This window comes from Melospiza melodia, unplaced genomic scaffold (genome assembly GCF_035770615.1).
Source record: "Melospiza melodia melodia isolate bMelMel2 unplaced genomic scaffold, bMelMel2.pri scaffold_32, whole genome shotgun sequence".
Taxonomy (NCBI): Eukaryota; Metazoa; Chordata; class Aves; order Passeriformes; family Passerellidae; genus Melospiza; species Melospiza melodia.
This window is the reverse complement of record NW_026948638.1, coordinates 10761750-10788078: the sequence shown is the minus strand read 5'-3', so window position 1 is coordinate 10788078 and position 26329 is coordinate 10761750. Positions and strand designations below refer to the sequence as shown.

At 51.4% G+C, this 26329-nt stretch overlaps 1 pseudogene; it reads left to right on the top strand.

The window, feature by feature from the left end:
* Positions 1-795: 795 nt before the first annotated feature.
* LOC134434142 (olfactory receptor 14J1-like) lies at positions 796-16253 on the top strand (annotated as a pseudogene).
* The last annotated feature ends 10076 nt before the right edge of the window (positions 16254-26329 follow it).

The following is a 26329-nucleotide window of genomic DNA, read 5'->3' as shown; positions in this document are numbered from 1 at the left end:
AAAAATAAACAAAAAAATTCTCTTAGATGTGAATAAACTGGGCTGTTACAAAGATCAGCAGAGGCCCCCTCACAGGCAGCATCAGTGTTCCTTTTCCAGCCTCCTCAGGGTTGATATTACTTTGCCATCAGAGCCTGCAGAGCCAGACCTGCCCCTTGGCAATGCCAGAGCTGGGAGGGGTCTGCAGGGCAGAGCTGAGCCCCCAGGGCTGGGCTGGGCTCTGGCAGCACTGGCAGGGCCCAGCCCTGGGCACAGGGAAGCAGCTGCTGGAAGGGACAGCTCCAGGCAGCAGAGTGCTGGGCAGGCAGAGGGGGGAAAGTTCCCCCAGGCTATGCTAGGATATTTTAAGTCCTCTCCAAACCCAAGTATTCCATGATTACTTTTCTTACAGATCCCCATGCCAAGGCACAGCAAATGTCCAACAGCAGCTGCATCAGGCATTTCCTCCTGCTGGCATTTGCAGACACGCGGCAGCTGCAGCTCCTGCACTTCTGCCTCTTGCTGGGCATCTCCCTGGCTGCCCTCCTGGGCATCGGCCTCATCATCAGCGCCGTAGCCTGCGGCCACCACCTGCACACGCCCATGTTCTTCTTCCTGCTCAACCTGGCCCTAACCGACCTGGGCTCCATCTTCACCACTGTCCCCAAAGCCATGCACAATTCCCTCTGGGACACCAGGAACATCTCCTACACTGGATGTGCTACACAGCTCTTTTTCTTTCTGTTCTTCATTGGAGCAGAGTATTTCCTCCTGACCATCATGTGCTACGACCGCTACGTGTCCATCTGCAAACCCCTGCACTACGGGACCCTCCTGGGCAGCAGAGCTTGTGCCCACATGGCAGCAGCTGCCTGGGCCAGTGGCTTTCTCTATTCACTGCTGCACACGGCCAATACATTTTCCCTGCCCCTGTGCCATGGCAATGCCCTGGGCCAGTTCTTCTGTGAAATCCCACAGATCCTCAAGCTCTCCTGCTCACACTCAAACCTCAGGGAACTGGGACTTCTTGCTGTTGGTGTCTGTTTAAGTTTTGGCTGTTTTGTGTTCATGGTTTTCTCCTATGTGCAGATCTTCATGGCCGTGCTGAGGATCCCATCTGAGCAGGGACAGCACAAAGCCTTTTCCACCTGCCTCCCTCACCTGGCTGTGGTCTCCCTGTTCATCAGCACAGCCACATTTGCCTAACTGAAGCCCCCCTCCATCTCCTCCCCATCCCTGGATGTGGCCCTCTCAGTTCTGTACTCAGTGGTGCCTCCAGTCCTGAACCCTCTCATCTACAGCCTGAGGAACAAGGAGCTCAAGGCTGCAGTGTGGAGACTGATGACTGGATGGTTTCAGGAACATTAAACTGCTGGCTAATTTATGCAAAGTGCTTGTAATAAAACTAATCTTTGATACTTCTTGTTGGTTTCCTTCTGGAGGTTCTGTTTCTTTCTTTTAATTTTTTCATATTGTCTACAAAGAAATGCCAATTTTTATACCATTTCTCATTTTGTTTCTCTATTCCTTCACTGTAACCAAAACTGTGTCAATGAGGGGCTGCACTCTCTGTGGCTTTAAAGGAACTAAAGGATCTCCCAGCAGGGTTTTCTGCAGAAATGCCCTTTTGTTGCCTTCTCTGGAGCTGCAGCAGCAATGTCTGTGTGCAGAGCTGGGGGCAGATCAGTGCTGGTCCAGCAGCTGTGCCCAGCAGCAGCAGCACTTGGTGTTGCCAGTGCTGTTGCCGTGGCCCTTCCCCACTGCCCTGGTGGCCCTGGTGTTGCTGCAGGGCCTGAGTGCTCTCGGGGCCAGGCACAGCCCTGGGGGTGGCAGTGCCGGGGCTGCAGCAGGGACAGGCCATGGGCACTGCTGGGGCAGCGCGGACGCCTCAGCCCAGGGCCTGGGGGCTCCAGGCTCCTTGCCCAGGCTCTCTCAAGAACATGGCCAGGCAATGCTCAGCACAGAAAACCCCCGTGAGCAGCCCCAGTCTGGCCATGGGCAGGCTGGGGGCAAACAGCATGACTGGGATTATGCAAGGGCCCTGGGGCATATGGGAAGGAGCAGCAGAGCAGGGGCTGATCCATCCCCAGTGCGCTGGACAGCCCAGGGCAGTGTCCCAGAGTGTCCTGATGGAGCTGCCAACAACATCCCCCCTCTGCAGCCCTGGCCTCTCCCCCAGCTCACACAGGTGCCCCATCCTTGCAGGCACAGACACAGCAGCACTGGCTCAGCAGCCCCTGTTTGCATTGCACAGAGCAGGGGGAGCACCCCCATGCTGTTGCTGTGGGGACATGAACCTGAGAGAGCACAAATGCCATCAGCCCCTGGGGCCAGCAAGGGCTGGGGGACACCAGGGAAACCACTCAGCTTTGTCCTGGCCTCTACACTCACCCAGAAAGTTTGTTCCCATCAGCTGGGAGTTTCCTGTCCCACTGCAGACGCTGTTTCTCAGAGCCGGGGCTGCCTGGCCGCCAGCCCCAAACTGCCCTGAGCATTTCCTTGGCTTCACCTTTGCTTTCTTTACTCTTCCTGATACAAATTTCTTCCTACTGCCATCCCTGTTTTCCCTTTCCTCTCTGGCCCCACTCCCCATTGCAGTTCCTGACTTGGCACCATGGGAACGTCCCTTGGGCAGCAGGATCATCCTACAAGTGCTGCAGGAATTGTCTGCAGGCTCCTGCAGTGCCTGGTGCTGCTCCCATGCCAGAGGCACCCCAGGCCAGGGGGGCACATCAGAGCTGCTGTGTCTGGCTCTGGGGATCCCTTTTCTGGGCAATGAGGAGGAGCTGCAGAGGCTCTGCAGGACAGACAGGATGGGCTTCGTGGCTGGCAGGAGAAGCTGAGGGACCTGGGCTCCTGGAGCTTCTCAAGAGGAGGCCCAGGGCTCATCCTGAACTGCTCCAAGGGTGGTTTCAGAGAATCCCAGAGTCAGCAAGGTTGGAAAAGACCTTGGAGGTCATCATGTCCAACCTGTGCCCCGACACTGCCTTGTCGCCCCTGGGCCTCCTCTTTTCCAGGATAAAGAACCCCAGCTCCCTCAGCCACTCCTCAAAGCTCTTGTGTTCCACATCCGTCATCAGCCTTGTTGCCCTTCTCTGGACATGCTCCAGCCCCTCCATGTCCTTCCTAAATTGGGGGCCAGAACTGGACACAGCATTTAAGGAGCTGCCCAAGCAGTGCTGAGCACAGGGGAAGAATCCCTGCCCTGCTCCTGCTGGCCACACCATTCCTGATCCATAGGAGTTACAGGCATGGGATGATGGAAATGGTGGGGAGGAGGTGTGGAAAAGATCTGTATGACTGTCAACCATGAAGGGTCTTGATTTTCATATATGTTCAGGATGCATTAGAAGGTTCTGGGAGTTAATACCAACTGGACATTGCTGATATCAATCCATAAATAGTAAAAGAAAACAGGACAAAACAGTTCTGTTTTTGTTTTTTTTTTTTTTTTTTTTTTTCAATATAGCAGTTTCACTTTTAATACACTTGTGAATTAACAACAGAAATATTGAAAACTTTGATTTTTCTGTGGGGCTTGTATTGTTCTAGTGTTTTGAGCAAATGTTTATGAGCTTTTCTCACTGAATTCCTGAAATGACGTGCTGAAGAAAGAAGAAGCCTCTGGAGGAGTAAAATCCAAGTGGCTGAGGATCCATCCCCATCAGAGCAGCAATGAACAGAAATGGGCACAGCTTTGTGGCTGCCCCAGCTCTGGCATGGGCCCTGGGCCTGGAGCAGGAGCAGCTCTTGAGGGCCCCAAGGCCACGGCTCTTTTGCTGCCCCGGGCAGATGGGATGGCAGCAGGGGCTGCAGAGCTCTCAGCACCTCAGCCCGAGGGGAGCAGGGCAGCCAGGGAGCCTCCTTTGGCCTTGGCCCAGCACCTTCCCCCATGGCTGGGGCTGAGTCCTGTGGCAGCTGCAGCTGCTGCTGTGCCCTTGCTAGGGGCTGAGGCCATGGGGCAGTGCCCAGAGCAGCCTGGCCTGAGCACAGCTGTGGGGCCAGAGCTGGCTGGGCTGGGCTGGGCTGGGGAGAGGCCCTTGGTGCTGCCCAGAGCTCAGGGCAGCTGGCAGACCTTGCAGGGAGTTGGGCTGGGCTCAGAGAGCCTGGCCCAGAAACCATCAGTGTCCATCTCAGCCTGGCTGAGCGTGCAGGGGCAGGACTCAGGCCAGGCCTTGTGGGGCAGGGCCAGCACCTGTGCAAGGCATTGCAAGCAGGCAAGTGGCCCAGAGAGGAGGCTGCTCTGTGCCCTTGGTGGCATGGACAGAGCAGGGAGGGGGCCCAGGACATTTGTCAGTGCCAGCCTCTGTGCCCAGCCCTTGGCAGCCCTGGTTGCTGAGCTCAGCTTTGGCCTGGGCTGAGTTTGGCTGTGGCCCAGCTTCATCCTCCTGCGGGGGTCAGGGCCTGTTCCCAGCCATGGCCAGCCCTGGCTGCCTCTCTGCTGGCCCAGAGGCTGGCAGAGCCCGGGGCAGGGCTGTCTGTGCAGCCCCACAGGTGCCACGGGCTCTGCAGGAGCTGGCAGAGGCTGCCCAGCAGGGAGGCCATGGGACACAGAGCCCCAAGGCTGCTGTGGGCACCACGGCACAGGGCCCGTTCCCAGCTGCAATGCTCCTGGCCTGGGCTGGGCCTGCACAGGGGCTGGGCCACCATGGCTGGGCCAGCACAGGGCCACAAAGGGGCCACGCAGCCGCTGCCGAGGCTGACAGCAAGGCCAGGCACACACAAGCAATTGCTGAGCGTGGCCTGCGCTGGCCAGGCCTGACTGTGCCAAAAGCAGAGCTCAGCTGCCCTTGGGGGCTGCAGCAACAGTCCAGAGCCCAAAGAGCCTCCATGGCTGTGCTGGAGACCAAGACTGCAGGAGGGAAATGCAGGGCTGCTGTGGGATGGGGAGGGCATTGAATTCCAGCACACACCTCAGCTCTCTGATGATCCCAGCACCATGCTGGGCCCTGTTCCAGACTGGAGTAGAGAAGATGTTGATGGGACAGGAGCCCTGCAGGGACCTGCAGCTTGCAAGGTGCTCTGCTGTCCCTCAGTTGCTCTCGGAGAGATCCAGTCCCAGCTGGGCACCTCAGGGCATAAGTGGCACTGCCTGTTCGTGGGCCCATAGCTGATACCTGCCTGGAAAGGGGCACAGGTTTTAAGACTAGTTGGTTTCATAATATACATGCACATTTTTATTATCTGGGTCATTTGAGTATTTTAAGGAATGGCAAAGTTTTCCCACCAGGAACAGGAATTTCCTGGATCTACTGGATCCTTTTAGTGATGAGAGGAGAAGAAATACTGATCTTCCCCTGACCTTTGCCATCAACATTCAGTCTAATATTTCATGTGCCTCTTCCTTCAGATGTTTCCAGGCCTCCTGGGTCTGTGGTCATGTCAAAGGACATCTCTTCATTCGACCAGCTGGATCTATTTCCCTTCCATTTCTCCCAGATCTCCTCATCCATATGCTTTCTGGTCGTTCAAGTGCCTCTCAACTGACTGGCTTCATGCTTTGAACTGCCGGATTATCCTCAATATTTCTAAAATAGAAATATATAGCACATTACTCAACACCGCAATTATATTTATATCTATCCTAGAATTAGGTTTTCTTTTGTCTCTGTCTAAAACTCTTCCTGTATGGAGGTCCTTGGGGGATGGTGGACATGTCAGATGCTGCTGGGATATCACAGAGAGCTGAGGGAAGATCTGTGATGGTTATTAAACTGTTCAAATGATCAGGTTCTGTTTGTTGGCAAGAAACCTTTCTGTGCCTGTGAGTGTCTCCAGTCCCTGAGCCCAAAGGACACAAACCCGATGAGTTGTGGCTCCCACTGCAGGGGCTGCACTTGGACCTTGGCTCTGCACAGGAGAGCTCTTCATCCCCTTTCTCTCTTTCCCTCCCTCTGGGAATGGAGGGAGCTCCTGACTTCAGTGTGTGACTCATGTGTGCAAAGAGCAAATCTGGGCAGAATTGGGGCAGGGAGGGTTTGGGGGGACTTTGGGATCTGCGCTGGACACAGAAAGTGTTTTCCATTGCTCTCAGGCTGTCTGCTGTAGAAAGTGGATTTATTATCCAGCAGAGGAATGACTTTTGCATTTGATGGAGCTGTGCCTTCCCTTTTCTTTGCTGACTGACAATAAATGAACAGCCCTCTGTGTCTCAGGCAGCTCCTTCTCCAAGGAAAGCAGGTGGGAGTTGGAGCCAAGGAGCTGAAAGCTGCAGGTGCAACCTGGGCTGGAGGGAGCTCAGATTTGCACAAGGCTGCTCTGAGTGCCAGGGCTTGGATGGGGGAAATGGTGGGGTGGGTGTAGGGACAGAGTCTGATTGATTGTCAGCCATGAAGGGTCTTGATTTTCATATCTATTCAAACTGCATGAGGAGGTACTTGGATTCTGTGTCAGCTGGATATTGCACATATCAATAAATTGACAGGGAAAAAAAACCCTAAATTTGACCTAAGAAATCTTTTCTCACTCTCTTTTTAAAAAAGAATATATTCAGCTTGAATACACTGCTGGAATTTGTCTAATTAACCACAAAAGATTTGAAAATTACAATCAAATTGTTCCCAGAGGCTTGGCTTGTTCAGGTGTTCTGAATGTTAATGAGCCCCGGACCACTGAATTGCTGCACTGAAGAGCTGAAGGCTGAACAAGCCCCTGGAGCAGTGAAATTCAGCAGCAGCCTCCAAGGTGCTGAGGATGTCAGCAGCCCCCACTGAGGCCATCCCTGCCCAGAGACCGTGGGGGAATGGGCAGACAAGGAGAGCGTCCCTGGGGCTGGGGCAGCACAACTCAGAGGCACCAGGGGCTCCAGCTGGGAAATGGAGTGTGGAATGTGGCTGGGAAAGCCCTGCCTGGGCTGTGCCAAGCAGGACACACAAGCCCTGACTCCCATTCCCCAAACACCTCTCTTGAAGAGAGATTTAAAAGGAATTACAATTGCATGTGTCCTCTGAGTTGGACTCCCTGGAAAATAACAAGAGGTTCTCAGACACTCAGAACAACCAAACAGCCTTTACTGGCAACTTTATAAAATCAGAGAAATTTTGGCAAAATGTTTATTACAATATTGTATTGGTTTTGGTTTGTTAATTTAAAATTTTTCTAATCTTGAAATTTCTTAATTAATGTATTGATGAGTATTGTGGGTTTTAGTGTCGATTAATTATTTCTGTATTTATTTTATTGTGAGATAGTATTACAAGAAAGGGAAAGTAGGCTTAAAATTTTAAAAGGGTATAAAGAAAATTTTATTAAAAATAAATTTAAAAAGAAGAAAGTAGCAAGAATTAAAATAAACTCTTTAGTACACTATTTTTTCTTTCAACTTTTTCTGACAATGTGAAGTAACTAAATTTAAAATTTCTAGATAGTTAACTATTTCCAGAATAATCTTTTTTTTTAGTTTACTTTGGGAGAGAAGTTTTTTGTGTTAAACTTAAGGAGTTTTATTACAGGAGGAAAAACTAGGTTTTTGGTGGTTCTTAATTTTGTCATGAATACAGTTGTCTAGGGAACTTGGGTATTGTGAAGTTCCTTTTATTGCTACAAGCCATTTTACTGCTTGTTGATCGGCCTTGCTGACTTATGAGGTATTGTTTAAAGATGAGTTGTTTGAAGGTAAAAGGTTTTATTATTTACTTTTAAAATTATTTTTATCTTCCCGAATAGAGTTCTTCTCTTGAGGATATTGGATTATGTTTTTTTTCTTTTACTTTTTAAACTTTTAATGAAATTACAGTAATTTTAACATTTGTTTATTTTACTATGTAGGTTTTTGTTTGATATTAATTTGAATATTATTTTTTATAATTTTATATGCTATAAAAAAGAGGGGTTTTTCATAGTTTGTAGGAGGATTTAAGATTTAACAAGAAGGTATTTTTTCTTCTTTTTTTTAAATTTGGGATTGCATTTCTTTTTTACTGACTTTGATGAGTGTTTTTTAATATGTTTGCATTTTGTTTTTTCTTTTACTCAATGGAGGATTGATGTATTGAAAGGATTAACACCTGACCTGCCAGTAACTTGTGGTGGGAGTTGGTTTTGGGTTGTGTTAGGATTGGTTTTATGGTAGGTTTTGGGGTTTTTTGTGTTTAATTTTGGTTGTAGGGTTATTTTTTATGAGTTATAGGTTGTAGGGGTTTTTGGTTTGAGTTGTGTTGGGAGTGGGGGGACAACGACTTGATGATAAGATTTTAATAGCTGTGGCTGGCTTTGTTCTGGTTAGGGGTTTGTAGCCTCTCTTGTTTTCCTGTTTCGAAGTATTTTGGGTTTGGTTTGGTTAGAATGGGGCCGATGGCGAGGGGCAGCCTGGGGAGGGGGGAAGGGGCTCAGCCCATGGCAGGGTTGCTTGGCTTGGTTTGGTTTAGTTTGGTTTGGTTTGGTTTGGTTTAGTTTGGTTTGGTTTGGTTTGGTTTGGTTTGGTTTGGTTTGGTTTGGTTTGGTTTGGTTTGGTTTGGTTTGGTTGAGATGGGGGCCAGGGCCAGGGCCCACTGCTTCTTTGTTGACTGGAAAAGAAAGAGGAGGTTCCAGGGCTTTTTCATCTTTAACATATGTGTTTCACAGAGGCGTGTTCAGTATCTTAGTGGTTTAACAGATTGTCAGTTACACTAAAAGTTTTGTGTTACTTTTTAAAATCCTTCTCATGTCAAACTATGACAGACATTCAGTCAACAAAAAACACTTCTCAAAGTCTTGACTTGGCCCATTCAACCTCACAAACTCTAAGTCTGTTCAATTTTAAGTTAATCAAAATTTGCAGGAGCACAGAAACTGAAGAAAAAGACATAGAAAGCAAGAAAGACAAAAAAGATACAGAGAAGCACACACTACCAGATCCTACCAAACTACCAACTCCTGCATTCCAGCAGTATTCAGATGGAAATTCCAAGAGGAGGCAGAGTCAAGATGTGTGCTTGCCTTGTGGTCAGCCTTAAATACCCCTTGGTCTTCCTGGGCCCTTCCCCCAGGTGGAACTTGGGCTCATTTGGTCCCTCAGGAGCTGGGCTGGGGCTGCAGAGGTGGCTGTGGAGCATTGCCTGTGCTGTGCCGGGGACTGGCAGACACTGCTGGGCTGGGATAGAGGCTCTGGGGGGATTGGGGTTCCAGGGCAGGGCAGTGCTGGGGTACCCGGGCCGAGCAAGGCTGGACCTCCCCCTTCTTCCCCCACACAAAATATTTTGAGCCAACCATCTCCTCCAGTTTGTCACAATAGGCAATGTTGGAGGTGGAACCCAAATTTGGCTATGGGCACCTGGAGAAGCAGAACAGTTTGTTTCCATATGAAGGAAAGCACAAAGCCTTCACCAGAGTTTTGGGGACAGATGAGAGGTGACCCCTGTGAAACCACTGCCAGACAGACTTGTCCTGGCAATATTGCTATGGGAACAATGCCTGGATATAAGGAAATTTGGTGGTGAAATCCCAATTCTGTCCATGGGTGCCTGGAGGACAAGGACAGATCTTTTCCATAGGAAGGAAAGCACAGAGCCCCAGTGTTTCAGCAGCAGAGGAGAAGAGACCCTCAACATGCCATGGTCAGCTGGACCAGTAAGGGTGCCCAGGAGGCCCAACCAGCCAGACCTGTTCCATGTTCCCTTAGTTTTATGGTGCCCTATAGTGTCATAATGACACCTTGGTTCCACGAGGCCTTGCAGTGTCACAGTGTCACTGTTGTGCCCCAGGCCCCACAGTGTCTTACAGCTCCTCTGTTACATGAGGCCTGCAATGTCACAATGGACCTTTGGACCCTGCAGGTTTGCAGTGTTACAATGATCTCCTTTGGCTCCACAGTGTCACAATGCACTCACTGATTCCATGAGGCCCTGCAGTGTCACAATGCTTTGCTTACTCCATGGGGCCTCACAGTGTCACAATAAACTCTGTGATTCCATGAGGTCCCTCAGTGTTAAATTGGTCTCCATGATTCCACGGTGCCCCACAGTGTCACAAAGGCCCCTTGGTTCCATGAGGCTGTGAAGTGTCTTAACAGTCTCGCCATGGTTCCATGAGGCCTTGCAATGTCACAATGACCTTTGGCTCCAGGGGGTCTCACAGTGTCACAATGGTCCCTTGGTTCTATGACACCCCAAATGTCACAATGGTCTCCACGGTCCTCTGCAGCTCATCACAAACACTGTCTGCTCCAGGCACTGCTGCTGCCCAACCAGCTCCTGCTTTCTGTAGGAGCAGCCCTGGGAACTGTTTTTGTTCCCTCAGTGGCACAACATCCCTCTTCTCACACTGCCAAAGAAAGCTGTTGGTGCCAAGTGCGGCCGGGATGAACTATTGCTGGGACTGAAGCTCCTCTCTTGGGGCCCTGCAAACAGCGCTCCAAAAGGAGCCCTTGGAGCTCTCCTGGGCCAGCGACTCCCTCTGAGTGGGGCCTCTCCCAGCCGGGAACTCTCCCGTTTGCTGCACTCGGGGATCCTGAACAACGACGGAGCCTGGGCCGAGCCCCCCACTCCTCCAGACTCAACCCTTCACCCACTGGGGAGATGCCAAAGGATCCACAGTGAGCATTCCCTGGTCTCAGGGGAATTTCTCACAGGTGCCTTGCACTGACTCTTTGTGTCTGTGTGCACACAGGAGTGCCTGTGCTGGGGAAATGTGGCAGAAATGCTGCTCTCTGAGGGGTTTGAGAGCCTTGGATAGCTGAGTCAGTCAGGCCTGTAAGTGAGGTTAAGTCACAAGGTTTAAGCTAAGTTAAATGCTGCTAAGAGTTCTTCTTTTGCTAAGTTTTTATGTTGAATATAAGTTAAGTTGAATATAGTTAAGTGTTATTCCTCTGTTAAATTGCTAAGTCATAGGTTATAAGTTAGGTTAAATACTGTTAAGCTCTGTTCTTTTCTAAGTTGTGAAGTTGAAGGTATCAGTTAAGGTTAAGGTATCAGTTAAGTCCTATTTAGTTTGAGCTCTGTTAACCTTTTGGGCTGTATTCCTTTTATCCTTGCCCTCACTGTCGTTTTCTCACACACACACACAGGGACAGTTCTCGGTTCATTTCTGGTTTGGTTGCCTGGATTTGGTTTTGTTGTTGCTTTGTTTCCTTGGAGTGTCTGAAGTGTCCAGTCAGGAGCAGAGTGAGTCTTGGCAAGGAACTTTGTACTGCTGTCCCTTAATATTCAATCTGGTTTTTGCTGCTCCCTTGCTGGGGATTTTTCAGCACTCTCAAGGCCTCGTTGGTAGCAGTGTGAAGGAGCCCTGGCCCAGGCTCTGGCCCTGGGGAACACGGGGACGCTGCCGGGGCGTCCCTGACCCCTGTGCCACCCCCAGGGCCCCGGCCCTGCGTCTCTGTGTCAGGCTCTGGGGTCGATCTCGTGGAACATCCTCTGGGGGAGGCTGCAGCGCCGGGGGCTGGGGAACCTGGGGGGACAGGGGACCTCGCTGTGCACGAGCAGCGTTGGACTGCTCTGGGGGGAACTGTGAGGGGGGCTGGGGCAGAGTGACCTCCCCAGTGACCTCACACAGCCCCCTGTGATGTCACACAGCCCCTGTGATGTCACACAGCCTCCTGTGATGTCACACTGCCCCCTTTGAGGTCACACTGCCCCCTGTGAGGTCACACAGCCCATGTGATGGCACACAGCCATCTCTGTGATGTCACACAGCCCCTGTGATATCACACAGCCCATGTGATGTCACAGAGCCATTGCTGTGATGTCACACAGCCCCCTGTGATATCACAAAACCAACTTTATGTCACCTTGTGATGTCATACAGCAGTGCTGTGATGTCACACAAGAGTGATGTCACAAAGTTACCCTGTGATGTCACAATCTGTTCTGTGATGTCACAGCCTGCTCTATGATGTTACACAGCCAACACGTGATGTCACAACCACTCTCTGATGCCACAGAGCTACAATCCATGATGGCAGACTCTGCTCTATAGCCTCACACCCTACTCTGCGATGTCACAGCCAGCTCTGTGATGTCACCACCCACTCAGTGATGTCACAAAACCCTCAAGAACTCAGTTCTATTGAAACACTGAAGTTTCTTGTATTTTGAAGAGATCCCTGTCAGGGACATGAGAGAGAAAGTGTCCCCAGGCTCCAGGCAGAGCAGAGAACTGGAGGCAGTGATGACAGGTGGGGACAAAGAGAAGCCAAGTCTTGGTGCCCTGGGGCACAGCAGGGTCTGTGCCACCAAGGGCTGTGAGGAGACACCTTGTGCTGAGGCACTGGGGCCTCCTGGCACAGCCCCAGCCAGGCTGGGCACTGTCAGCCCCTTGTCCTGCCCTCAGCATCCCCCCCTAGCCCACATCCCAGTGGCCTCAAGGATCTGCTGGAAGGAGTCCCTGGGGAGCCTTGCTCAGCAATGGCCCTGGGGGCTCCTGAATGCTCCCTGCAGGTACTGCAGGTTTTTGAAAGGACTTTGGGTTTGGCTTTTGCCTTGGAGTCTCTGGGAGGTTTGTGCAATCATGGCCTCCAATTATCTGCAGTAATTATTCCCTGGAGAGGCTTTCTCAGTAACAACCCTCAGTGGGGCTCATTAATGCTTCAAGGTACTTCAGTTCTTTTAAGGTACTTGGTGTTTCCCTTTGGATACAGACTCTGGGAGAGGTTTGTGCAATCATGGCCCCAATTATCTGCGTTAATGTGTCCCTGGAGAGCTTTGTACTGAGGCTCAATGGGACTCATTAATGCCTTGAGATACTCAAGGTTTTTAAGGTGCTTTGGATTTTCCTTTCCACACTGAGTGTCTGAAAGGTTTCTGTGCCATCCTGGCCACCAATTCTCTCCTCCAAGGAGTCCATGAGTAGCCTGTGTTGGAGAGGGACCTCACTGGGAGCCATGAATGCCTGGAGACACTTTGGGTGTTTCCTCTGCCTTTTCCTCCTGGAAAGGTTTGTGTATTCTCCTCTCAGGCCCTGAGGTTCAAGGGCTCAGTTCCAAATGCCCCACGGGGCTCATTAGGATCACGCAAGTCCTGACAAACCATGGCTCTGCCTTGAATTCCTTCTGCTCTCATGCAGTTCATCAGTAAGGTTTCTTGAGTGGTTTTGGTTCACCAGTTTGAGATTTCTTGGCCAAAGCATCAATTAGTGTGGCGTGGTTGGGTAATTACGAGTGCACTCACTGGAATAGATTTACTCATTTCCTGCTGTGAGATAGGATTAAGAGAAAGGCAAAGTAGGCTCAAAGCTTTAAAAGGGTATAAAGAAAAGTTTGTCAATAGTAACTAAGACTAATAAGAATTCAGAACACTTCTCCTCTCCCTACAACTTTTTATTTCTTACTGACAATGTAAAGAGAAAAAACCTAGAATTTTCTGCCAGTTTACCACCTCTACAATAGTCTTTCTTCAGTTCACTTAGGGAGAGGAGTCTCTCTTTAATGCTATGGAGACTTCTCCAGAAGAAACACTTCTCTTGTGGCTCTCAATTTCCATGAATAGCAGCTGCCTGGGAAATCTGTGATTGTGACGTCCCTCCCAGTTTTTCACAGCTCTTTTACAGTTGTGTTTATGGGCCATGTCAACTTATGGGGTCTTAGTTTAAAGATGAGCCATTTAAGAGCAAAGGTTCTCCTCATCTATTCTGAAATCATCTTTATCTCTGAGAACAGAGATCTTCTTCTCACCATGAAGGCACAGGTTCTCATCACTCTTCCCTTTTTCAATGTTGTAATTTCTCATGTGATCACAGCTACTTCAACTACTTCAATATTTGCTTACTTTAGCATGGAGGCCTTTGCTGAACAAGTCATCTGCCCATGATTTTCAATGAGTTATAGGGGAAAAGGGAGTCTGATGTATCAATTACACCCTTCTCCGCAGCTTTACAAGAGGATTTCAGCCCCAAGATCAAGGCATCTCCTCATCCCTCACATCAGGGACTCAACTTCCTCTTTGCTGATCTCGGTGTCTTCATGTTGCTCCTCTATGTGCCTGCACTTTGTCCTTTTCTCTCACTCGAGGTAGGATGGAAGCACTGAAAGAGTTCATATCTCACCGGGGGCCTGCAGATGGTTCTGTGACCCCGGCCAGGCTCAGTGCTTGCGGCCGGAGCTGTTTTATGATGGAGGCTTCTGCAGTGGCTGTGCTGAGGCTGTGTCAGGATGGGCCGCGCTGTGGGGAAGGCCAGGATCTCAGCAGCCAGGCCAGAACACAGCAGCAGAACAGCTGGGAACTGATGGCTTCTCCTCTCCTTGCCCAGGGCTTGAGGGTGAACCTTAACGGTGGCAGAATCTTGGCCAAGCCGGCCCGGCCCGGGGCTGCTCCTGGGGCCCGGTGGATCCTGGCTCAGCTCGGGCTGGCGGTGGGGCAGGGCTCAGCAGTGCCCAGATGTTCACAACTGCAGCCATGGCCCAGCCAGGCCTTGGCCCCTCGGCCTCCCCTGCCCTGCCCGGCAGCCAATGGGGCCTGGCGAGGTCCCTGGGAAGGGGCCTGGCTCCACGGCAGGACCCTCCCGGCCCAGCCTGGCTGAGACGGGGGCCGGGTAAGCCTTCTTACCTCTTTGCCAATCAGAAGGGAAAGAGACCCTCCCAGGCTTTCTCATCTTTAACATGTGTCTTCACAGAGGTGTGTACAGTTTCCTTAGTGGTTTAACAGAGTGTCAATTCTCAAAGCTTGTCACAGACATTTTTTCATAGAAATCCTTTCTTTGGGATTTGTTCAGCTTCTGGGAAGCTGAGGCCCCAGAAGAAGAATGTAAACAATTGTTATCGGCTGGTGTGGAATGTAACAGGTGCAGTGGTGATTGGGCGTCTGTGAGTGTTTGGATTTGCTGACCACTTACAGGAGAGTTTGTCCTTGCTTTCTGCTGGACACAGAACTTTGTGATTTTTTCTTTTCTATTCTATTCTTATGTTAGTAGCTTCTGCAACTTCTCTCCTTATTCCTTTTAGTATAGTTATAATGTATTATATATCATATATCAATACATCCAGTCTTCTAATCATGAAACAAGATTCTCGTCCTTCTCTCACCCTGGAGACCTCATCAGGTCACTGTAATATTTGGTGACCCCTCGTGTCAGAGCAAAAATTAATTTAATAAGACCAGAGGAGCAAATTGCTGCACTGGGTAAAATCCTGTATGTGTAGCATGTGATGGTTGCTTTGAAGTGACCACAGAAGTGGATTCAAGCCAGGAGCTGAAGAACTGAAGATCCTGATTTGGACAGAGTTCACAGCCAAGGCTGACCACAAGTGAACCTTCTTCTGGAAAACCTTCAGAAAAGATGGTAGACAAGAGCAGCATAACCGTGGAGCTGGCCAGAGCAAGCTGGACTCTTTCAAAAGGTACTGTTGGCTTTTCTATCCCTGAGGGTTCAGCCGTGAGAAAATTGTGGCTGTTTATATGGGGGACACACCCCTTGGAGAACGTGGTTCGTTTCTCTCCTTCAGAGGAGATCCTTATTGCCCTCTGCCAAAAATGGTATGGAGAAGATGGAATTTTTTTGTCAGCAACAGATCTCTATGAGTTCTTTTGATGGGCAAAGCTTTTTGGGTTCTTTACTGATATCTTATACGGCTTGGATGTTTTCATGTGGGAATGCATGGACTCCATTTTCCGATTCGTTTGGAGTCAGGGGTGCGTTTTCCCTCCTGTCTACCCAGCATTTAGAAAGCTCTTCACAGTTTTGAAATGGAGAGCAGCTGTTTTTCCATGGATTTCTAACTGCTATGGGCAGGCCCCATTTCCCCCGTCCCCAGTGGGAGAAGACCCGGTGGGGGATGAGTTGGGGCTTCCCAGCCCCCCCTGCTTCGCAGCAGGGGGGGTTGAAACTTCGCCGCACAAAGAAGTTTTTTTTACTCTTTCTCTGGAGCGTGTGCAGATGAAACTTTCCCTTTGCCCCCCCTTCTCCTTCGCTGGGGGGATGGGAGGAGGCGGCGCCGCCATAGCCAGCCTCTCGGACCCTGCCCCGTTCAGAGATGGGGGTGGTACCGGTCCCTGAGGCCTCCCCGCCCCTGCCAGCGCCACATTCGCCTCCAAGACCCGCCTCGCAGGCACAGCCACCACTCCAGGCGATCCCGTCTCTGCCTCTCCAAGCGGTCCTGCCCGCGGCTTCACCGGCTTCCCCGCCTGCGTCTGAGAATGCAGAAACCGCAGTTCCTGTGCCTGCTGAGTTGCTAGGCGATGACAATGCGTCTCCAGCTTCCGGCTCAGCGGAGGAGTTGTTCTGTCCAGCCCCTTCGGCCCCCCCACCGCTTCCACCAGCCGCCCCGCCGCCTCAAGCCGAGACGGTCCCTGTTCCAGATGGTACTGGAGACGGCGCCGAACACGCGGGACCCTCGGAGCAGTCTGTGGCTGCTCCTACACCCAGCGTGACCCCCCCTCCGAGTGTTTCGGGTTGTCCTGGGACTGCCCCTGCAGTGGCCCTGGTGGCTGGTCTCCCCTTCCGTGGAGTGGGGGGTGCGCGACAGCTGGGGGCAGGGGCAGTGCGTCTGCCTGCTTTCAAGATCAGCATTCTCAGCGGGTTGGGGGGTGGTTTTTTGGGGATTGTCCGATAGAGGCTTCCATCTCTGCCGCCTCTCTTGCGCCCTAGTGGCGGGGGGCAGGTGCATCCTGAGAGTTCTGCCTTTGGTCCCCAGCCCAGTGGGGATGATGCCATGGGGCGGATGGAAGATACACCTGATGCATTTGCATTGCAGGGGAAGAGGGCACAGATGGAGGAGACCATAGCTGGTTTGCTGTGGGAAACAAACATCTCCAGACCCCAGATGGGATTTTTGGGGAAGGCTTCTGTTCCCTCACTGCTGGCATGCCTCAGTGGTTTTGGGGAAAGGAGGCGTGTCACCACCCGTGCTGCCATTGTACTGGCAGCAGAGTGCAGGCCTGTGGTAATGCAGAGCCTGCCTTGTGGGTTTGGCCTGGCCTGTTGGGCTCAGGAAGTTTCTGGGCTAGGGCCATCAGTTGGCCTCCTGATGTTTCTGGGAGTTTTGGTTTCTCCTACCTGTCCTGGCCCCCCTTTGTGGACCACTTTTGGGGTTCCTGGTACATCACGGGCCAGGGCCCCCAGGGCCCTTTCCTTCTCTGGCACTGCTCTGCTCAGCTGCTGCTCTTTTCCTTTTCGATAAAAAAAAAAAAAAATTAAATTAAATAAAAAGGATTGAAAATAGCGGGCACCAGCTCTGAAGCACTGAAGCATTGAAGGGCCAGAAAAGGACATTTCAAAAGTTGTTCAAATTATTTGAAATTGTTTGAAGTTGTTGTATGACTGTCAATGGTTTTTTGATAACTATTGATGGGACTTTTTTTCAGCAAGTCTGTTTCAGGACCAAAAGGTCTCACAGATATGTCCAAGAGAAACAACTTCAGCTCATGGACTGTTCCTGAAACTCAGCTGCTTGGACTTGAATTCTCTTTGCATTATTTTTTGCATTTTCTTAGATTGTAGGATTGTTTCAGTGATTTGTTAGAATTTTATATTTTACAGGTGAAGAAATTTCCTGTTCATTTCACATCAGCATTTTTCTTTTTAATTTATACAATTTAGAAAGGTGAGATGTCGCAGACATTTTTTCATAGTAATCCTTTTTTTGGGATTTGTTCATCTTCTGGGAAGCTGAGGCCCCAGAAGAAGAATGTAAACAATTGTTATCGGCTGGTGTGGAATGTAACAGGTGCAGCGGTGATTGGGCGTCTGTGAGTGTTTGGATTTGCTGACCACTTACAGGAGAGTTTGTCCTTGCTTTCTGCTGGACACAGAACTTTGTGATTTTTTCTTTTCTATTCTATTCTTAGGTTAGCAGCTTCTGCAACTTCTCTCCTTATTCCTTTTAGTATAGTTATAATGTATTATATATCATATATCAATAAATCCAGCTTTCTGATCATGAAATAAGATTCTCGTCCTTCTCTCACCCTGGAGACCTCATCAGGACGCTGTAATAAAAGCTAATTACTGATTGCATTTGTTGTCAGACATGGAGGAAACTGCTAGCAGCTTCTCTTAGAACATCACTTCCATGGTGCGTAACCACCACAACAGCACAGAGCACAGAACTCCTTTGTCCATACATAATGGTCATGTGCTCGAGGCCTCAAAACTCCACCTTGGGACATCTCTGGGCCCTCTCCAAGGTGTTTTCAAATCAAAACATTCAGCTCATATTCTTAAGAAAATCACCAGAGGACAGGCCCAGCCTGACCTGTCTGTCCTGGATACTTTTGCCTGGGAGCAATCCTTGGATATACAGAATTTGGGAGGCCAAAGTCTAATTTTGGCCATGGCCCCTGGACACGAAATCTGGTTCTTCTCCATAGGAGGGAATGAACAGAGGCCTACTGTTTCAGGGGCAGATGAGAGATGACCACTGGAGGCCAAGGCCAGCTAGAGCTGGAAGGGTTTTTTCTGAGAGATACCTGTGCATATAGGAATTATTTAGAAAGTGTACCAATTTTGGCACTGGGCATCTGAAAAGAGGGACAGTTCTTTCCCATAGCAAGGAAAGCACAGAGCCCCAGGCTCCAGGAGCTGATGAGAGGCAGTCCTTGACATTCCAACATCAGCCAGACCTATCAAGTGGCCCTGGGAGGCCAAACCAGCCAGACCTGTTCCTTGTTCCCTGGGTTCCATGGAGTCCCACATTGTCCCAATGGTCCCTTGCTTCCATGGGACCCTGAGGTCTCATAATGCCCCCTTGGTGACACCAGGCTCTGAAGGGTCACAGTGGTCTCCATGGTTCCATCACACCCCACAGAGCCATCATGGTCTCTGGGTTCCATGGAGCCCCTGCTTTGTCACCATGGCCCCTTGATCGCATGGGCTCCAGTAGTGCCACAATGATTCCCTTGGTCCATGAGGTTCCATGGTGTCACCATGGTGTCCTTGGACCCTCTGGAACTCTCAGTGTGTTCCCAGACACCCCCAGCATGGTTACAGACACTCCCAGTATATCCCAGTTGCCCTCAGCATACTCACGGTCATTCCAAGTCATATCCACTTGGCCCAGTAAGGTTCCACTTTCCACCAGTATGATCCCAGTCACTCCCAGTGAAGGGAGGAGACCGGGACAGACTGAGACAGGCTGGGATGGACTGGGACACCGGGATACACCAGGATAAACTGGGATACACTGGGATACACCGGGTCACACTGGGATATGCCGGGTCATACTGGGATACACCAGGATACACCCTGCCCAGCACTAGGACCCACTGGGAGCAGGATCAGAGCACACTGGGACTCAGCAAGGCCAGAACTGGGGCAACAGGGATCATAGTGGGACCCACTGGGATATACTGGGAGTGACTGCAACCATACTGGGGATGACTGGGAACACACTGAGAGCGACTGGAGTAACTGAGTCTACACTGGGGGCAACTGGGATTGACTGGGACTATGCTGGGGAAGACTGGGATCACAGTGGATTCATACTGGGGTCATACTGGGAGTGACTGGGTCTGTGCTAGGGTGTTGTGGTTTTGGTTTGCTAATATAAGGTTTCTTTCATTTTGAGATTTTTTGGTTAATGTACTAAAGAATGTGATGGGTTTGGTGTTCTTTAATTACTAATACACTTATTTTTTTGTTGTGAGATAGGATTAGGAGAAAGGTAAAGCAGGCTCAAAACTTTAAAAGTGTATAAAGAAAAATTTTATTAAAAGTAACTAAAAGAAACAAAAAGGTAGTAAGAATCAAAGCAAACTTTTCAGAATACTTCTCACAACTTTTTCTTTCTCACTGACAATGTAAAGAAACTAAACTTAAGATTTCTAGTCAGTTTGCTACCTCTAAAATATTTTTTAGTTCACTTAGGGAGAGAAGTTCCTCTTATTAAAGTTATGGAGACTTTTCTACAAAAGGAAAAAACAGTTTTCTCATGGTTCTCAATTTTGTTATGAATAGCAACTGCCAGGGGAACCTTGCTATCCTGAAATCTTTCTTATTTCTACAAGCCTTCCAACAGCTTGGTGATGGGCTATGTTGATTTATGGGGTATTGTTTTAAAGATGAGTCGTTCAAAGGCAAAAGTTCTCATTATCTATCTCTAAAATCATCTTCATTTCTGGGAACAGAGATCTTTTTTAGAAGCACAAGACTATTCTCTCTGTACAAACTTCTCATGGAATTACAGTTAATTCAACATCTGCTTCCTTTAACATAGAAGCCTTTACCTAATATCAATTCAAACACTTTCATCTCCCTATAGTTTTATGTGTTATAAGGAAATAGTCTTTTCTTTATAGCTTACAAGAGGATTTCAACTCTAAAACCAAAGCAACTTCTCACCCCTCCCATCTGGGACTTAACTTCTTCTTTATTAACTTGAATGTCTTCATGTTGTTTATACATATACTTGCATTTTGTTCTTTTCTCTCACTCAAAAGAAGATCAAAGTACTGAAAAAGTTAACATCACGCCTGAAGCCTACCCACCAATAACTACTAACAGAAAGCTGTGGCTCAGTTGTGTTCAGATCAGCTTTATAGTTAGTGTTTAGTTTTCTACACCAGCCACAGAAGTCTCTGGTCTCAGCCATGCTCAGAAGAAGAAGCAGCAGCCTGACAGCGAGATCTTCACAGCCACAGCCAGCCCTGCTCTGGCTAAAGCTCCGCAGCCTCCCCTGTCTCCTTGCCCGGCAGCTGCTGAAGCCCAGCCCGGCCAAACCAGAGCCCATGGAGAGAGAAGCCAGCAAGCAGCCCAGGAAATAGAAAAGAACTCCAACCTGCAGCAAGATTGCCAGCCCAGCCCAGCCCAGCCCAGCCCAGCCCAGCCCAGCCCAGCCCAGCCCAGACACAGAGCTGAGGCTGAAACCCAAACCCAGCACCTGCCTGCCGACCAAGAAAGAGAAAAAAATTTCTGAAGTTTTTAATCTTTAACATGTGTGTTTTACAAAAGCATGTCTAGCTTTTCAGCAGTTCAACAGACTGTCAGATACACAAAAAACTTTGCATCACTTCCCTAAATTTCCTCCCATTCCAAAACATAACACAGGGCCACTGGGAGAAACTGGGATCAGACTGGGAGGAAATGGGAGCAATTAGGACTAAGCTGGGAGCAATTGGGAGCAGCTAGGACCAAGCTGGGAGCAACTGGGATCATCATGGCATCAGAGTAGGATCATACTGGGAGGGACTGGGTCTGTGCTAGAAGCAACTGGGATCACACTGGGAGGAAATGGTGACATGCTGGGGACAAATGGGATCATACTGGGAGCAACTGGCATCACACTGAGGGTGACTGAGGTCATTCTGGGATCACACTTGAACTGACTGGGAGCAGGCTGAGGGCAACTGGGACCATGTTGGGGCAAGTGGGATATACAGGAAGTGACAGGAACCGTGCTGGAGGTGACTCGGAGTGGTTGTGAGTAACTGGAATAATGCTGGAAAATACTGGGAGCAACTGAGAATGAGTGGAAGCACATTGGGGTCAACTGGGATATACTGGGAGAGACCAGGAGTGACTGGCATCACAGAGGAAGTTACAGGAATAATACTGGGAGTATCTGGGAGTGACTGGAATCATAGTGGGTTACCTGGAGTGACTGGGACCATACTGAGATCACAGTGGGAAGGACTGGAACCAAACTGGGAGTGCCTGGAACTATAGTAAGGGTGGATGGGAACACCTGGGACAATGCTGGGATCACACTGGGATCATGCTGGGAGTGACTGGGATGATACTGGGAACATCCAGAGTGTAACTGGAAGTGACTGGGACCATTCTGGGGGTCACTGGGAGCCACAGGGCCCATGCTAGGAGTGACCTGGGCACCCCTGGGGGGAACCGGGGCAAATGGGCCAGCTGGGGCTCAGGGTTGTTCTCCCCCAGGGCTGCTCCGGGTCCTGCTGCCACCTCCTACCCCAAAGAGCTGAGAGACAGGGAACAGGGACAGGGAGAGGGGACAGGGACAGGGACAGCTCAGGGACAGGGACAGGGCACAGCCAGGGAACATGGCCTGGCCGAGGGACACTGAGCTCCAGCACTTTGAGCTGTTGCCCTTGGGCTCCCAGCACAGGCCCAGGGACAGAATCCCCTCCAGGAACTTTTTTTTGCTTTCAGCTTTGCTCTGGAACATTCCCCAGGAGCCCCTGCAGTGGCTGCAGCCCAGCTGGGTGCCCGGGGCCACCAAAGCCGCTCCGGCAGTGCCCTCCTGCCCCGGGCAGGGACAGAACAGTCAAGGAAAGGCTCATGCTGGGCTCAGGGCAGGGGCAGGGACAGGGCAGTCCCCTGGTGCTGCCACGGGCACAGCAGAGCCGGCCTGGGCAAAGGATTGGGATTGATGTCCCATGGAATCCCAGCAGGGATTACTTCTCATTGCACTGCTGGCATTGCATTGGTCATCCATTCAAATAATTTCCCTATGGAATTCCCATGGCAGTGGGTTAGGGGGGGATCCATCCATGGAATTCTCACCTGACTAGGATGAGAGTTGACATCTGGACATGGAAATTCCATGGCAATTCCTACATTCCCAAGTCTCCCATTCCTGAATCCCACACTCCCACAGGAACTCCCCTCCTCCCCCAACATCCACCTTTGTGTTCCGGAGCCTCCCGACCATGTCTGATGTATTTTGGGAGCTCTTCCACACAGGTGTGTCCCAGGTAATGCTTCATCTGCTCCACCATGATCCCTTTGGATTCCCAGCACCTATGGCTGATCCAGGTGGCACCATCGGATCCTGCAAAGCTCCCGGGTCCCAACTGGAAGGAGATGAAATCCCAGTTCTCGTAGCTGCACCCGTGGGATCCATGGACATTCTGTGGGACAGGAGGGCACAGCTGGAAACAACCTGCAGCATGTGGAGCCCTGGGAACGAGGAGAGAACAGACCCAGGGAGTCGTGTCCCAGCCCCACAGATCCCCCCCATCCCCAGAGATCCCATCCCAATCCCACGGATCACCCCCATCCCCAGAGATCCCATCCCAGCCCCTCAGAGTCCTCCATTCCCACAGATCCCAGTTGAGACCAGGCTCCCCCCAGTCCCCCCCCCACTCTGGTTGTACCGGCCCCATCTCCAGGACACTGTCGGCCATGGGCCGGGTCCTGTCCTTGAGCCGGGGCTGGATATCCCAATATCCCAGCCCTGGATATCCCAATATCCCAGATCTGGCTATCCCAATGTTCCAGCTCTGGCTATCTCAATATCCCAGCCCTGGCTATCCCAATATCCCAGCTCAGCTCCCGACCCCATCCCCACTGTCTGTGGCTCCATCTGGCCCCGCTCGCTGCCCCAGCACTCCCCGGGGGTCCTGTCCACATGCCCCACAATTCAGGACTGGGGGCCCCCAGGCAGGGCTCCAACAGCACCACTTCCAGGCACTGCAGGGAGTGCAGAAGTGGGGGGACACGGAGATTTGGGGGAGCTGGGGCTGGGGGAGAGCCGCAGCTTCCCCAAGCAGGAGCCCAGAGAGAGAAGAGCCCCAGAAGGGCAAAGTGAGGACCTCGAGAGGGGGGACCCCTGGGATTGCCGGGACCCGGCAATGGGGGGTGCTGGGGCTGGAGGGGCAGGATGGTCAGAAAAGAGGTTCGGGGGTGCCGGTGCCAGCAATGGCTGCTCCCAGCATGAGCTCAGTTGCTCCCAGTATGAACCCAGTCCCTCACTGTCATTCTCTATTATGATGCAATTTGCTCCTAGCATGGTCCCAGCTGCTCCCAGTTCCTCCCAGTTTCATCCAGTGTGTTCCCAGTTCTCCCAGTTCTCCCCTAGCATAGTCCTAGTCACTCCCAGTATGATCCCATTCTCTCCCAGCAGGGCCCCACTCTCTCCCACTTGCCCTCAGTGTGTTCCCAGTGTTCCCAGTTCCCCCAACACATTCCCTGTCACTCCCAGGCTCATCCCAGTCACCACTCATATGGTCTCAGACACTCCCAGTACATCCCAGTTGCCCTGAACATTCTGGCAATCATTGCCAGGCACTCCCAGTTATCTCAGCGTGGTTCACTTGCCCCCAGTATTCTCCTGGGTTCTCCCAGTTGCTCTACATATGTCCCCAGTTTTCTCCCAGCATGGGCCTGGTAGCCCTCAGTAACCTCCACTCAGGGTCCAATTACACCCCCTCTAATCCCAGTATGATTGTAGCCAATCCCAGTATGATTGTAGCCACTCCCAGTATGATCCCAGTCACTTGCAGTCTAATCCGAGTTGCTCCCAGTCACTCCCAGTGTGATGCCAGTGCCTCCAGTGTGATCCCAGTCGCTCCCAGCATGATCCCAGTATGATGTCAGTACAAGCCCAGCACAGTCCCAGCATCATCCCAGTATGATGTCAGTACAAAGCCAGCACAGCCCCAGTCACTCCCAGTAGGATCCCAGTCCAGCCCAGTCCCTGGCAGTGCTGTCACTGCTGGGATGCCCCAGCCCTGTGTGCGTTCCCCCCTGGCGGATGTGCCGAGAGGAGCCCCAAGGGCTGGCAGTGCCCAGGCAGGGTCCCCAGCACGGCCCAGTTTGGATGTGCAGCCCCCAGTTTGCCCAGTTTGCCTCTCCTTTGGCCCGGGCCGGGTTCCTCCCACATGCAGTGGCTGGGAGCAACCGAGAGCCCCGCGCTGCCCATCCGGACCTGTCCCAGCTCCATCCCCGCTCCTGCCGCGGGCTGCGAGGGCTGCGGGAACGGGGCACTGAGGGTGTGGCTGCTGCTGAGGGAGGAGGAGGGAGGGAAGGGCAGAGATGAAGGGGGAGGAGGAGGAGGTGGGGTTAGAAGGGAGGAGGAGGAGGAGAAGGGATGGAAGGGGAGGGACGGCAGAGGAGAAGGAGGTGGGATAAGACAGAGGAGGAGGAGGAGGAGGGGGAATTGAAGCGGAGGAGTGGGAGGAGAAAGAGGCGTGAAGGAGGCGGGGTTCGGGGGGAGGAGGAGAGGGAGGAGGGATGGAGGAGGAGAAGGAGGTGGAGATCAGACTGAGGAGGAGCGGGAGGAAGAGGAGGAGGAGGGACAAAGGCGGATCAAGGCTGAGCTGCGGTATCTGCGTTTCGAGCCCTGCCTGAATTCGCAGCTGCCACCTGTGAGATCATCGCCTCCGCCCCCCCCCCCCCCCCCCCCCCCATCGCGCAGGTGAGCAGGGAGGGGGAGTTTGGCCCAGATATCCCGGGGGGTCCCTGGGTTTGGTTTTTGGGGGGATGTTTGGAGAATGAAGCAGTCCAAGGCTGAGCGGAAAAGGCCCCTTGGGGGGACATGGGGAGGTGCCGGTGGCGGCTGCCAGCAGAGGCAGCCTGGAGGAGCAGAGCCCTGTGTCCCCCAAGAGCCCAAAGTGGGGAGCCCAGAGAGGGGGGAGCGCTGCCATTGGCGGGAGCCTCAGGAGCCTGGAGAGGGGCAGGGGGGACTCCTTGTAGCCGCTGCAGCCCAGAGCAGAGAATGAGGGGAGAAGGGAGCCCGGGAGCCCAAACACCCCGGCATCCCGAAATGGGGAGACCAAAGAGGGGGGAGCTTTTGGCATTGCTGGGACTGCCAGCAGCCTGGGCAGGGCGGGCACCGAGCACAAGGGGGACCCCCAATCCAAGTGTGACCCCAGCAGCTGGGACAGGGGGGAACACCCCTGAACACCAGAGGGAACGGACCAGGCATGGCAAACTCCTACGAGGCTTTTTCAGGCCTGAATCTTTGTGGTTTTGGAAGATATTCTGGAGCCCAGGTGGCTGGTGAGTTGTAGAGATGGACTCGGGCTGAGGGACCTTGAAACTAAACGTGTGTTGGGGAAGAAGTAACAGGGAAGCCTTATAAATATGCTTGTCTGGCAAATGATTTTAAGAATATAGAAAATAAAAGCAAGATAAAGTGAAAACAAGGTTTGAAGTACCTTAGTTACTGAACTACTGGAAAACAGTGGTGTGGCCCGATATAGGGTAATCCCCTTTTGATGAAACGATTCCCTCTTCTTGCAGACAGGTCCAAGGGTCAGAGCAGACCCTACTAGCTCAGCAGAAGGGGTCCAAAGAGTACATTTTAGGGTTTAAAATGTAACACAGTATGGTAATGTAATGATTTTTATAGGCTGTATATAAATGCTCTAGGATTTGTATCTTGTACTACATTGGTTAGTGAGAAATAGAATATTAAACCCAGAAGAAGATTTATTGTATTGTAATGGGAAACTTACTCTCTTACGCTCTTCCCCTCTTACTCTCTTACCTTCTCAGCCTCTCTACCCCTCTCTTCTCTCGGGCCTGCTCCGAGCCGTGGCTGGCAGCTCCAAGCAGGGCCCTGCACCCAGGCCTTTTGCAATAAACCGCAAGTTCCATGACCTGGCTTCAGAGATCTCTCGTCTCTGTCCGTCCCAACCATCCTATCCCCCGACGCTCCTACAAATGTGCTCATCCCTTGTTTTCCCCAGTCCAGGATTTCCCATTGCCAACCCCTGGGAGGCTGCGAGGAAGAGGAAGATGCCCCGGGACACTGATGCAGGTGAGGAGGAAGTCAGTGCCCCTTTCCCCTCTGTGCTGCTCCATCTCCCAGCCCAGC